The sequence below is a fragment of the Mya arenaria genome, chromosome 13 (genome assembly GCF_026914265.1).
Source record: "Mya arenaria isolate MELC-2E11 chromosome 13, ASM2691426v1".
NCBI lineage: Eukaryota > Metazoa > Mollusca > Bivalvia > Myida > Myidae > Mya > Mya arenaria.
In genome coordinates, this window is record NC_069134.1 from 56,928,966 (window position 1) to 56,944,813 (window position 15,848).

Sequence of the window (15,848 nt, forward strand, 5' to 3'; positions counted from 1 at the left end):
GGATAAACCACCCTTGGTAAGCATGATATTAAGTTGACTACGGATACTCCAATACGACCAAAGCAATTATGTGATTATGATATCTGTGTGGTCGTCGGTTATGCCAGTTTCTATGGATGTTAACATCGATTGACGTCGGAGGACGTGAATTGCGGAGCCCGTGACGCTGTGTGATAGTTTGTGTGGTCGGGTGTGCTTCCGTGAGCGTCGACATTCGTGTGACATCGGAGTATGGGAATAAGAGACTCTGTGTGATCGTCGTTGGATTGTTTGTTGACGTCGGAGTGTTAGTGATCCTTGTGAAAATTCAGGCCAATGTCGGCATTATATGCTGCTTGTTAACTATACCAGGATTTATCATATTAAGTACTAAAGAACTGACTAAAATCATATCTCTTCACTGAAGAACAATTCATACAAAAGGAAGTATACTTATTGTTTTCGAATGACTGAAGCATTTCATTTCTTTTGTATTTTTATGACGTATGAAAAATATTGTATAATATAATATTTTAATAATAATTTCATTATTGTTTGGGTTAATTGTGTTTCTTTACACTTAATTGGACTGCCCCCGTTCTGCGCTATTCCTGACCTTTGGTACTACGTTTACTATATTTCCTCTCCATGTATAATTTACTTTTACAAAATAATGGATCCGAAATATTAACAATAATATCGGTAAGTTTACTTTTACATGAATTTTTAGTGTTAAACTCAGGTAATATTGCAATTATATTTCGCCTTTATTCGGCATTCAAATATTTTTTTTTCCATTATGCAGTTGTGGGTATATGAAACACAAAGGTGCATGATCAGCCCATTCATTGAATGTACAAACTTCCATTACCATTTATTTCAATAGTGCGCTCAGGTTCTTACGTAATTTAGGTACTTAAACCAAAAGTACAAACGATGAAAATAATTGTCATCGAAGCAATAAACACATTTTATTATTAAATATTTGTATAAAAACCTATTTTTTTCAAGTATGATAGCATAACCATGACGCTGAACAGGGACACAGTGACACAGTGATGAAACAAGAGCTGGCGGAGATATTCGACCGAGTGATTGCGTTTATCAAGACCGGCCTTAACGGTGAGCTAAGAGACCTTATTGACGAGCTTTACGGAAAGAACTTTGCGGCCCGTCTGGAGGTGAACCAGAGGGAGCTGGTGGACGGGGATTGTCCCATTGTTGTAGCGGGTTTGTTTTGATGTGGTTTTATATCATGTTTTGATGTCCATAGGCAGCTGTCCTTTACAGAGTATTGTTGTTGTTTTTTCCAAAAGCGGAATTATTTCAAGAAATAATTGTTCCAGTAGGTTGTTCATTTTTGTAAAACAGGACTCCGCCTTTAATGGGTTATTATAAAGCTTTTTTGTCAGAGAAATGTCATATGAAATGCTGTTTAATATTTATAAAATGCGTTGCTAATTACGTCATTGTTTATTAGTGATGTGAAAAGGATATCTTCCAGGTGAGACAAGCGCCGGTAAGAGCAGCCTATTGAACTTGCTGTTGGGGATGGACATCCTGCCATACTCCCTTCTTTCCTCCACCTCCACCATCTGCCTCCTCCGTAACATCCGCAGCACGGATCGCCGCCGCTTCGTTGTCTACCCGAAAAGTGGCGGCCCGGGGGATTGTCACAAAGTTGAGGAAGGCCGCGAGAAGGAAGCTCTGGAGAGACTGAAGCGCGCTGTCAGCGAGGACCGGAATTCGCCCGGTGATAACTGGTCCCATGTCGAGATATACTGGCCCATACCACTCTTAGGGGAAAATGTGAGTCTTTTAATATACAGTGGCAAGACAAAAAGCGTTATTATAAAGTATACATTTTTCACTGTCCCTTGGCCAAATAATACTAGTGATTGAGTTTTAAGTTGTTCTATGGCACGTCCACTGTTCTCTGTATAAAAATGAGTTATGCGATCCATTAGAAAGTAATATTGTGTAGCAGATCACATCTTTTGACAACAGGGTGCCAGTGAATATATTTCACTGTATATGATTTTATATCTGATGAGTACAAGTAATTATAGTTGATAGTTTATTTCAAATGCATAAAGGCCATATGCCCATGAGCATTCAAGAATTATGCATATATGCACGTATCATGACAATTCATAGATCAGTTGTCAAATACAATGCCATAGTTACAAAGTTTTACAATAAAGAACACTATATTATTCTAAAACACAATCTATCATATATATCTATATAAATATAAACTTATTAGATATGTCAAATATAAACAAACGTATTTCTTAATTTTAAAACTTTATGTACATATATCGATAATTTTCTACATGTAGCTTTCCTTTCACTGGCAATAAGTTGAATATATTTCGGTACATTTGGTCTTTTCCAATAATATTTAATGAAGTAGAATTTTCTTAAATCATTATATAATGTACATTCTAACAAGAAATGAAACTCATCTTCGAGAATATTGAAAAATTCAAATTTTTGTTCATTTACAAGTATAAATTCATGTTTCTGCCATCTACCGGACTCGATTTCCAGTCTATGTGATGAAAGTCGTAAAAGCTGTCCGAACATTTTCAATATTAACATCACACAAGTAAGATTGTAACTTAAAATCTGCAAACGGCACATATGTTTTTGCTCTGGGTGAGTTATTAATTTCTGCAAACCAGTTATGCATATAAACACATTGCAGTCTCTGCTTTAATTCATATATAAATATATCAACGTCACAAACAGTTTGAAATAACCAAACTTCATTAAATCCTAATGTTTGTTTTACCCTCTTTGCCCATGATTTACAACTAGGTCTCTACACAATATTTTATAAACTGACAAATGCATCACAATGCAAAAATTTTAACCAGTACTTTATAACGCTTACAGCTCTTTTAGTAACTAATAGTGTTCTTCCAAGTTCTCCATAAATTGTTTTGTGTTTGGGTTCTTACACCTAAAATCCATTAAATGAACTTGTTCTATATTTACACTATCGTTTAACCCCCAGACCTCACAGCCATAATTTAACACTGGGTATGTAAGTTTATCAAATAATGACAAATAGAGGTTTATTGATATACCAGGAAACTTAATAAGATCTTAATTAATCTTACATATAGCCTTCATAGCTTGTCCTGACAAGGTTTCAAAAGTTGTACTGAATGAACAACCCGGTGTTAATACAAGCCTAGATAAGTAAACTAGTTTACAATCTCTAGCTCTTATCCTTGCCCGGACCTTGGTACCTAATTTGAATATTTCTTCTAACATTGTCCCCTTTTTTAAATATCGTCACCTTTGTTTTATTTGCATTAAGACTAAGTTTTCACATGTAACAATAATCTTCTAGCAGTACTAATCCATTCTGTAACCCACTTTCAGATACTGGTAAAATAACAATATCATCTGCATTTAGCAACATGAACAATTTTAACATATCTAAATCAAATCCTTCAAAACATTGAAGCATAAAGTGTTCTTCTATATCATATACATACATACAAAAAAGGTGATAATGATTCACCTTGCCGAACACCGAGCACACAAGGAAAGTCATCACTTAATTCGTTATGTATCTGACCCTTGATTTAACTTTTTCATATATTGACTTACTTATATTTAATAGTTTTCCTCTAACACCAGCCTTTATGAGTTTAAACCACATGTTATCCCTCATTATGCAATCAAACGACTTGGTAAATTCAATAAAGGCTGCAAATAATTATCTCTTGTTGTTTAACAAATGCTCTATGATACCATGTAACACAAATATATTGTCTACAGTTCCCATTTGCTTTCTAAAGCCTGATTGTGTCTCTATATATATGACAAAAACTGTTCAGACTCAATACCATATTTCAAAAATTCATTTAGCACTAAGTCCGGTCAAGCTGACTACCTCAATTCAGCTTCTTTCAAGCCTTAAAAATCCCCTCACATGAAAATGGTATGTTTAGCTCATCAAACATTTTCAGCATTTCACCATCTAAATACCTTTCATTAAAATATTTATACACATTTTCATCAGGTCATTATATAATAGCTTAAAAATATGCTAAAATATCATTGGCTGCTGACAACTTTGAAGAGAATTGCTTACTAACCTTTCCTTTTAACAATATCCAATAGGCCTTAGCATTTGACAACTTTGCACATTTTAACTTTTTTGTCTGGCTACTATCATATATATTTTTTTCCTTTCTGACAGTTTTTGTAATTGCTGCTAGCTTCGACTATGGCTATTCTATTTCCTGTATTTGGAACATTTCTATAGATATTCAAATATCTATAAAAAAAAGTTGTTATTTTCTTTTCTTAACATTCAACATCCATCAAAGAAACATGTATTAACATTTTGACTTGATACTGTATTCAAACTTCTAACCTCTTTTTTGAATAAAGGTACACAAATATCATCAATAATTTTACATAAATCTGAGAGACGACTGTCAACATCACAAGTATACAGCTGAATGTGTATTTTCACAAACGGTTAAAAGCTTCTGTGTCACATTATCACTAGTTAAAATATTGACAAACAATTCTTTTTTCTCTGATTTCCATTCATACTTAAAATAATTGTTAACTACGTCTTCTTCACAAGCTCATTTAAAATCTCTCAGTTAGTCCATATACAACAATGTTATTTCTCATGCTCCTGACTTTGCTATCTATTGATTTATATGTCAGTATTTTTGAAGCTTTCATCTGTGCACTACATATTTCTCTAGGTTATGTCCTTTTTTTATCTAGATCTGTGTTCGCCTTCGTGATATCTTGAATTTCCTGTGTACATTTATACTGTTGGTGTTCAACGTTTGTGACTTTCTCATAGTTTCTGTTCAATTGAGCGTATATCCAAATCAATTTATTATCGATATTCATAAGTGAGAACCTGTCTATGCTACCTTGCCCCCCCCCCCCCCCCTTCTTTCGTTTTCGTGAGACGGTCTCGTAGCCTCGATCGCCGCCTTTTTCCTTTGTTTTAATCGATTTTGCGTTCGAGTGAATAAATCTCATCATTGTCCGATTCACATTCATCGATAATGTCACCAATGTCTCCCACCGAAACATTACCAGCCATGTCACCACAAATATTTTTCCAAAAAGTTTATTTAAAATTCTTATTTCCAAAAACAATTTTCCCACAACATTCTCAACCGCCTGATCGCTTACGAATATCCTTTCGAATACCGCTACCGGACATCGACGCGCTACCGTAACCGCCTACTGCAGACCAATTGTTCAAGGGTGCTGGTTACCGCTACTGTTTTACTGTAGGAATACTGTAGACGACTAAAACGTACCGAAATAATAGGTACATCCAGTTCCACAGCCGCAAAATGCACATTTTCCAAAATTTATGGTACGTTTTTCATTAAAATAAGGTTTGTGAATTTTAAAAACAGCATTAGTACGCTATGGTACTTTGTCTTAGAAACAGTAACTACACTACGGAATTTCTTTCCAATATAATAGCTATGCAAAAATAAGCAACGGTATTTCTTTAAAAATCATCATTCAACATTTTTCGGCTCTGGCTTTTGTATACTTGCTTTAATAAAACAGCATGCTTATGTTTTTCCTCTTGTATCAAGAGTACGCTGTGGTATCACTGTTAAATTAAAAAAATCAGCAAAACTGCGTATTGGTATTACTGTGAGATTTGTTTCACGGATCTGTGTGTTAACTGACACCACGCCGATTACGATAAGGCTACGCCTACAGTGTCACGTTACCCTTCATTAAGGGCCCTCCGACATGAACACAGAAGCAGACGATAATCATACAGAATAATCGTATAATTTATTTACAATCAGCCAAAAAATGCATGGAACATGGTAAAACATAGCAATAAAAACAAGTATAACATTAAATCACTTAATTATTATAATTAATTAAATTCAATGCTTGATTCAGGTAGAAATAATTTAATGTCTAAACTTTAAAATGATTAATTTCTAAAAAACATCGGAATTTGTTTCAGTAGTAATGTAAACATAAAATTTAGGAAAACAAAACATGCATTAATTTCCTTTCGAAAGTCAACAAAATAATGACTATTGTCTAGATGAAATGGATTTTGCTGTTTTTCTTCCTTTCTCCATTAAAAAACACCTTTTATACAAGTTGAGTGATTTATTATTATTGATATAATTACCGTAATATTTCGCTCAATGAATTAATATCCGTATTAAATGAAATGCAAAACTGTTCTTACAAGGAACATACATGTAGGAGTTAGAAGTGATCATAGTCATTATAAATGTACATGTTTATACATTGATTTGCGTCATTTACGAAGATGATTTTGTCTTATCTATACTATATACGTTTTGTGACCTTTAGCTATATGAACAGTTTGTACAAACACATTTAAAAGCAAATTTATATATATGCTTCGGATTTAAAACTTTACGCATATTGAGAAAAAAAATAAAAAAAATATAAATAAATCGCGAGATGTCATCAATATTATACACTAATACTCATAAGGATATTTCGTGTTTTATGACTAACGAAAAAGATACGTATATTAGCATATGTACGTTCACATTAAAAATGCATAATTTGCATAATTTGAGCAGCAATAAGGGAAAATGTCAGTATTATAAATTTCCTTGTCTTTACTATCTCTCTATTATTAAAAAACCTATTTTGTGTTTAATATACAGAAAACAGAGTAATTACACTACTGTTGGTAAGTGCAGATTGTCGGAGGTCATGGCGGATAGCAACGGGCAACTGATAAGCCCCGCCTTATCTGGACGCTGATTTGTCAGTCGGATATAGTCCGGCGAGTTTGACTGACAGGCCGCGGCATGTTAGCTGCGATAAGGTAGACATTTCATGATTGAATTAAACTATAATCAGTCACTTAAATTTACTTTGGTAGAAGTATGCAAAACTACGCAGCGGTATTTCCGGTATAAACATAATACGTAATCAACATAACACAACCCATTTCAAAGGCGAATGAATTTGCATTTGAAGGTCATTTAACGCTAGTTATGCTCCTTTTAACTGTTGAAATGTAAGCTATAACATTCTTTTAAACCCAACCGGCTTTCTATTACCTGGTCGCTATAACGTTATCATGGAAACCATAGTGACTGCAAAATATATCAACAGACCATTCATTACCAAATAGCTCTATAGTTGTCATGGAGACCACTGCAATAGAAATTAAACCAACCGGACAAATATCCCAAGGTCGCTATCAAGGTTTCATTGGATTCACAGTGACCTCTCTTATGGAAGCTGTATGGGAAAGTAGCATGACTTAATACAACATGCATCGATACATATCTGTTGAAGAAGCAATGATATATGCACGCACACGTGGTGTAATTTCAAGATTAATAATAACATTAAACGTCTACGGCAATTTTGAAATACATATAGATGAAATGTCTGTACTAGAACTACCAGAGTGTATTAATGAATATTATTATCCTTTATGTATTTAACAAATTGTTAAAAGAAGCAATTCCTATCTACAAAACTCGCCTATAGGAGTTTTTTTCAAAAGTAGCTAATACCGAAGATGAAAAATACCACCATCTACTTTTCACAGGATTACCATTGCGCTTTCTTGCATGTGCGTTTACCTACTGATGATGATCTTCAATTAAATTACTACAACACACGTCTACGGTTATTGCTACATTTCTTCAATAATCATCATATCCGTAGTGTATTAATGAGAGTTAATGATAATGATAAGTTAATATTTTAATTTACTTTACATAATAAAACCGATAAAATGCATTTTAGTGTATAAATATGTCTATAAAAGGGTTTAAGTAAAAGGAAAAATGTACATTTTTACTAGAACCTTACCTAATTAAGGATAATGTATATGTCACTAATTCTTGAAATGCAAACTTGATTTAATAAGGGTGTTATATTATATAATTTTATGTACTATATAATGTTTGTAATAAATTCATTAATTGTGTTAGAAATTTGTACTGTTTCGAAATTGATAACGTTTTACCTAATTGCTTACGCATTTTAATCGTGAGATTTAAGTCTCTGCTTTTAGCAAAACATGTACAATTATAAAAATAAGCGGTATTCCCACGCTGTACGATAGCGGTAATCAGAAGCCGAAAATTTGTGTACGGTTTACACTGCTGCGGTAGTTCGCTGGTGTACGATAGAGGTAATGGGGACACCCGAATTTGGGGTCTGCATTAAGCGGCTATGGTAGCGGAGAGGATATCAAAGTCAATGTTTTCAATCTTTATGATAAACGTGATAATTTGAATTTTGAAATAATTAATTACACTTCTTTATATGGAGATGTTCCTAGTTCACCTAGTTTTTATTGCACAGTTGATACGATTTGCTAAAATATGTACAGATGTCAAAAATCTTAGCTCTCGCAGTAAACTTATGACGGAAAATCTTTTAAACAGGGATTCAGGTATTATAAATTAGGGAAACTTTCTCAAATTTTGTTAATGGTCATTATAATCTTATATCAAAGTACAATAACAGTAGTCTTAAATCGCTGATTGCTTAAAGTATTGCTCATCCCGATTTTTATGGTGATGGTATAAAGAAAATTCGTATAATTAAAACGTTTCCAGCAGGTGGTTGGGTAGATAGACTCAATGAATTACTTGGATTTTATTTAAACCGTGGATATAAAAGCTATACGTTGAAGAGTACTTGCCTTCTAGTTTTTGAAGATGAATGCCTGAAACAAAATATGGGGTTTAATATAGCATCCTTGCATAATTAAGCTTTCGGTCCTTTGATTTTATAAAAAAATGCAAATTCATGTTATCTTTAAAACCTTCTTAGTCTGACTCGGAGTGTTTTGGCATGTGACGTCATTTTCTTCAAAGATTTTACATGAAGGGAATTACAGGGAAAGAAAAGATTAGCTTATATATGTCGCTTTTATTTTTACTTATGTTTTCTTTATTTGTTCCAAGTTTTGGTACAGTGGTGCTTTTTATAATGAAACTCTATGATCAAACAGTTTTAAACCTTTCATTTTATAAGACATACTGTGCGTGATGCTCATAGTTTCAAACAATGACTGCATCGTATTTTTGAAAAGTGTTTGCATTAGGTGCACTGAATAGTATTTCCCCGTCTGCAGATAGATTTAGGATCACTTATCATTGAAGTACTTGGGGTTTACCTATAAGTTTATTATTATTTGTTTTATTATTTGTTTTATTATTAAGTTTACTCAAGTTAATGCATACTTTGATAAGATTTACCTTTGACGCTTTTTCTGTATTTAGGATTGTTTGGAGTGAGTGAGTTTGTGCACGTTAACTGGTTTAAACCCCCAGTAAATTTATATTTACTGACCGTTCCAAGGCGGTACCTAACAATCCTTTATAAACGTCCGTAGATTTTTAATATATGAATTATATGAGTTTTTTGCTGTAGTTCCTTGTTTCTGGTGTGTGACTGTTTTTGTGTTTCATGTTTTTGGCGTTTACCCAGTGCAATTACACGGAGTTTATTTTTCCCCAAGTTAATGCATATTTTAATCAGATTCAATGTTTTTACTTTATTCGGGATTGTTGGGATAAGAGTGAGGTTGTGCACACAAATTTGCTGAAACACCTAAGTAAATTTTCATTTTGATGACCGTTCCAAGGCGGTACCTAACAATCCTTGATAAACATACCTAGTTTTATTTTATATACAGTATGTATGCACTGTGCTATTTGTGAAGTTTTGTGCTATTTTTCCATGTTTCTTGTTTGTGATTGTTTGTTTTTGTGTTCTTTGTCTTTGGCGTTTACCCAGGACTTTTAATTGTAGTTTTTCACATAAGTATTCATATGTGTTGACAACGTGTAAAGTAAAAAAAAACATCTCCCAATACCCCGTTATCTCCATCAGACCCAAGTGACGATCGTGGACACCCCGGGAGTGGGAGAAAGCGGCGAGATGACCAGCCGCCTCTTCCGCTACCTACCAAACGCCATCGCGTTCATCTACGTTATCAACAGCGCAAATGCCGGTGGAATACAGGAAGATAAGGTACCATTTTAAACAAGTGTCATACAGAGAAGGTTAAGAGTCAAAAGGATCGTTCTCGTTCCGTTCATCTAATCTAACCTTTTCGCTGTCGCCTCTCGATCCGCAACCCTCTGTACTCCCCATAGTTATTTACTATGTGGACACCCCAATCGGCATCTTCGTCGTTATCTGCGTCACCAACATCGCCACAACCTGTAGGATAATATAAATTACTGAAGTAAACATTGATTAAAACTATTATTGTGTACAACGAATGTATGTTCTACTTGCCGACTGTCTTACAATCTACTAGTAATTCTTTGACATATCATGGCACTCGTGCTAATTAATGGGTATCTGCCTAAATGGACCAAACAGTAAACAGCCTGCCTTAAATCGCAGACTAATTACCTTTGCAAAGATTTAGGACAAAGCTAAGGCTACGATGTACCTTTTTCTCATTTTTAAGGTAGCGACCCATACATTGATAAAATGTGTTAGAATTGTTTAGAGAACTCACTTAAATTAACCCAAACCCCACAGCCTGCCTAAAATCGTAGACAAATGAAGTATGCCATGACATAGGGCAAGGCCAAGGCTACGCTATAGAATATGTGGCTTAGGTCCTCTTTCTCGTTTTAAGGCATCAATGCTTAACATTGATGAAATTACGTTAGAACGCGCCAACGTGTCTGCCTAAATGGATCTGAATCCCAAAACCTGCGTAAACCGCAGTCCGATGACCTATGCTCTAGCTTAGGGCAATGCCTAGGCTTCGATGTGTTATAAGTAGTTCTGGCCCCCCTTCTCGGTTAAGGTATTTTCTCTTTAGCAAGGATACACTTGCTAAAACAACCTTAAACTAGCAAATTTTATGTCTGAAACTCATCTAGCCTTCCGTAAATCATACGCAATTCATATAGGACTGTGATAAAAACGAATTGTATCATTTATAAATATGTTTTGGTAAAATTTCGGTGATTGCCCCGCGGTGTTGAGGTGATACGGTACAGCGGTGATAAGGTGCTGCGGTGCTAATTTTACGCACATTTGTGCCTGGCCAGATAAAAGCCAATCCTGCTAAAACAAATATGCAAGGAACGAAAATGGATAGTTTTTCATTGTTCGTTTGAAAAAGTATAATTCTATTTGGGATAGTCTGTGGTTGCTATTTTTATTATTAAAACAAACCATGCAGAACTTTTGTGCTTAGTTGAGATCAAACATGTTTGTAGTCAGTGTTGGTAGTTTTCGTCCGTGAACAGGTTAGGGACGCTATGTGAATGTGACATGTCTGGGTTTGTGCAATGTTTGTGTGTAACAGGATGGGCATTCATATATATTTTTCTTGAAGATACACTCTAACTTCCGAAGAAAGATGAACCAATATTAATACAAATGTTTTGATTAACCGAAAAGGATCCATGCATATCGAAAACAATGATTCTTAGGAAGAAAACCGTGTATATTTTGACAGAAGGTGCAGAAAAACACGGTATTTCTACCTTTAAATATGAGACTAAAGTTGATCACTGAAAATCTGTTAGGACCACCAGTCAATTAATAATTGAGCGTTATCAGCTATTAAATACGAGGTTACAATTGTGTATTCAGTTATAAATATTTTTCATAACTGCAGTATTCAGTAAGTAGCTCAAGGTTTATCATTGAAATTTATATTTGTTAAACGTGTGTATGTATTGATTTTAAATACGAGTGCCACTAAAATTACCATATATTTATTGCAATTGCATAATATGCAGTTGGTAGAGATCGTTCGAGAACAGCAGAGGGACGCTAAGAAAGGTGGCATGTCGGGGTTCGACCCGGCTTGTACCTTGTTTGTTTGCAACAAGTGGGACATTGTCGAGGACAGGGAAGGGAGGCAACCGGGGACGGAGAAAAAGGTCTGGGAAGACACGCTGGATAAGTTGGGGAAATATTTCCCGAATTACAATCGGGACCACGTGTACAAGATGTACACTACACAGGCAAGTGTGATTGTACACTGCTAAAATAGTTATTTTGAATATACAATTAAGACTTCTGTTTAAGCGTGTCATTGGCCATAATGTTACATTTTAAGACTTCTGTTTAAGCGTGGCATTGGCCATAATGTTACATTTTAAGACTTCTGTTTAAGCGTGGCATTGGTCATAATGTTACATTTTAAGACTTCTGTTTAAGCGTGGCATTGGCCATAATGTTACATTTTGATGCTTGGTAACACAAGCAAGATACCACGTGCACTGTGAACATAGCTATCACCAGTGCGCTTTAAATTGTCAAAGTAAACTTTTTTATGTCAATATCAAGGACACAATTAAATAAAATACACCGAAAAGCACCATTTCAGCTAAAATACTGTTAAAATGCAGACCAATATATCCCTATGATCAGAAATAAGTTATTATGGATGGGAATATGTCTAAGTATTAGCGCCAAAGTTGCGCCCGCTAGCGCCAAACCCTGGATTTCCTCTTGAATATATTAAATGTTAGGTTATAATGTTATAGTGACATTCGGTTCAAGTCCCTTAAATGAGTGTAAGATTAACAAGAAACAATTTGACTAATTTTAAATTAGGATCAAATGATAACAATGGTTCATAATATAATGACAAGTTTATAGAAAAATGTGTAAGTCTCCGATTGTATCTTGCGTTCATAACTCCAAACATTCTCAACTGCTCTCCACCTTGTTTCCACTCGCTTCGTTCTTCTCTCCCAATTCGTATCCGACTACTGGCAAAATCTAATCCGAACACGTCACTATCAATACATTCTAGGCACGTTCCCACTTCGTTTCCTTATTCTCTCCAAATTCGTCTCCTTATTATTTCCCAATTCGTCTCCTTATACTCTCTTAATTCGTCCCCGACACGTTCCACAGTCGTCTCCAACGCTCTCCACATTTGCCTCCAAACTGGGATTCCAGTTTACAAATAATATTCCTCTTACAATGCCACTTGAGCAATAAACACACTGGCTCCACGAGCCTCATTTACATTGGCTATTTTGGCACACTTCCTCCTAGAGCATCGAGTCAATACTTATGTGAATTACCCCAGAAACAAACCCAATAGCTAAAAGTTTCAACATAAACTCCGTTTAATAGCACAGGGTAAACGCCAAAGACATAGAACACAAAATCAAAAAATCACAAACAAGAAATATGGAACAACATCACAAAACTCAACAAACAACACAGTGCATATATACTATATAAAAATAGATATGTTTATCAAGGATTGATAGGTACCGCTTTAGCTAAAATAATAATTATTGCTAGCCCCGCCATTAGAAACATTATATCAGCCAGGACTGGCGCTGGTGTGCGTCAAGAAGATAAAGGTTGATATGCTAATGCTCAGTGTATTTTTTTCAAAAATGTTTGAAATGAGTCAATACCTACAAAAAAAAACAAATATTGACACAAATAACTTGCATTACGCTTCTATAAAAATGTTATCTTGTCCGCATTTCATTCATGTTTTTCTATTACTAAGAACTTTTCCTTGGTAATCCTTCATATTCCCACCTGGTATACGTGTATATTTTGTTCGCTTGAGTATTTTCTCAGCTCATTTCATAAAGCTGTACTTTAAAGTCGACGATTATGTTTAAAGGCCTTTATAAGGCCATGTGTAGCCAGGTTCATTTACCTCTTTTTGTGCTCATTAACCTCATTCAAACAATACCCAAAAATATTGGGTCGCCTGGCATCCGAAATTCATTTGATTTTACATGTGATTACTAATCAAATATAGAGATAATATAGAATACATTATTCATAATATGACTACATTTTAGGCCGGCGGTACAAAGCTAACAAATTGGGTCGGACGGAAAAATTGAAATATTTCATGGAGGGATTTGAGCAATTCGTGTCTTCCAGCCTGCTTGGAAAAATCACAAAACACTACAGGTTGTATCATTAACATAACCAGTATCAGAGGATTTTCAATTGTAATTATTGCGCTCAGGAAGAACAAAGTAAAATGTAAAACATAAATTTAATTTGTCCGAAATAATAGGCTGATAAATTGGAAATGAAATTAACATAGATATAAAGCTGGTGTCACAAGCAGTCATAAATCCTCCATGTATTGATACACCACATCAGAAAGCATGATAAAGTGAGAACATAATACAATATCCAATACCCTTAAATAATAGTGGGAAGAAATAGGATTTACCATAAGAACAAATATATAATTGATAACTTGTCCGACAAAAAATTAATGTGACACTCTTATTCAAAATCAATACATACACCTATATAACAAACATCAGTTCTGACTGATAACCCGTTGACTACTTGCTAAATAATGCGGTTATAGAAAATATTAATTATTGTGGTCTACTATAGTATCATACGGTAGAAATACTGTGTTTTATGCTCAGTTCTTTCAAATTAAACTCGGTATCCTTTGTGATTTATACTGTCCAATACAGGTGAAATGTCCTTACAATAACCAATAAACTCATATTCAAGAAAATCACATATTTTATAATCATGATAATTCATTTAATCTGACCGTAAAAAGGAAATATTCCACCCTTGTATTTTTGTACACCTGGGTTAAACACAATATTATGACGTTTTCAAATGTCATCAAGTTCATGGTTTACCATACAATAATATCACCACAAACATTAGGTTTACAAGCAACGTTTACGTGAGAATCCATAGACGAACATGAGCTCTCAGTGATGAACGACGAAGAACTCGGGAATCGTAAAATCGCTAGAAGCAATGCGATATAACTGTTCACCACATATTATCCGGATATGACAGGATTATGACATAGTTCAATACATTCAGTTCTTGGTGTTTAGTGAGACGCAAAGCTCTCTGGATGGTCTCTTAGTTCTATTAGTTCCCGATCTTTCAAAATGCACGTCGCACAAACGTGCTTCACTGTGCTTAACTCCGAACCGCGCAGAGTGTAATGACGTCTTGGAGCACTTGGCCAGAGTTGAGTTTCCTTAATTTGAATGTCTGCGTATTTATTGACTGTACCGGTCTTATTTTCTGCCATTGATGAAAACCTTCTAACGAATCGCTGATCTCTGTTGGCTTTTTCATATCCGCCTTCCGGTAAAGGACATCAGGAGCTCGCAGATCATGCATTGTGCCGGGGCCTCTTGGGCCAAACTCTGGAAAGACCGACTTGCTGCTATCTGCTATGACGTGGTCATCAAGTTGACGTCGTGGCTTTTAAATTTCTTTACGAATTATTCGAGTCTCAGCCGACTGACGGCGCTGTTGAAGCCGCGCTCGCTCACGCAAAATTTCATCACGTATTTTCATTATCAGGAGATGTTTCTTTGGCGTCAGCTTATATAAATCTGATTTCATACGAACCACTTCATTTTCATGACCAACCAGCTGCTCTTAAATGCTCTTGAATGCTGCAGTACGCTTTGATACTTTTTTCTTAGGGACTAGTGCCATTTTTGGCCGGATTTAAACTAAAGAACAAAAGAGAAAGGCGCCAAAATAAATAAGGGCGGACAATTGAACCTTCGACAATGAGAAAGAGTTCCTACCCTGAATAATTACTAAATTCCCTCAAAATGTGTTAAATTTCTTTAATGGAATAACTATTTTTCAAATAAAGCTGTCACTAAAGGGTCAATTTGACATAAGCTGCGTGATCTTATCTCTTTATAAGGATATGATTGTAATCAAGCTGTGAATATGGACCTTGTACTGGTGTTTTTTGATAGTCAAAGAATAGGTGCTACATTCTGAGATTCGAGCCCGAGTTATCTTGACTGAAGGGCTGACACCTGTTCCATTTCACCTCTTATATCTTAATAATTTACCCTTAAGGGGAGGTTTTTATA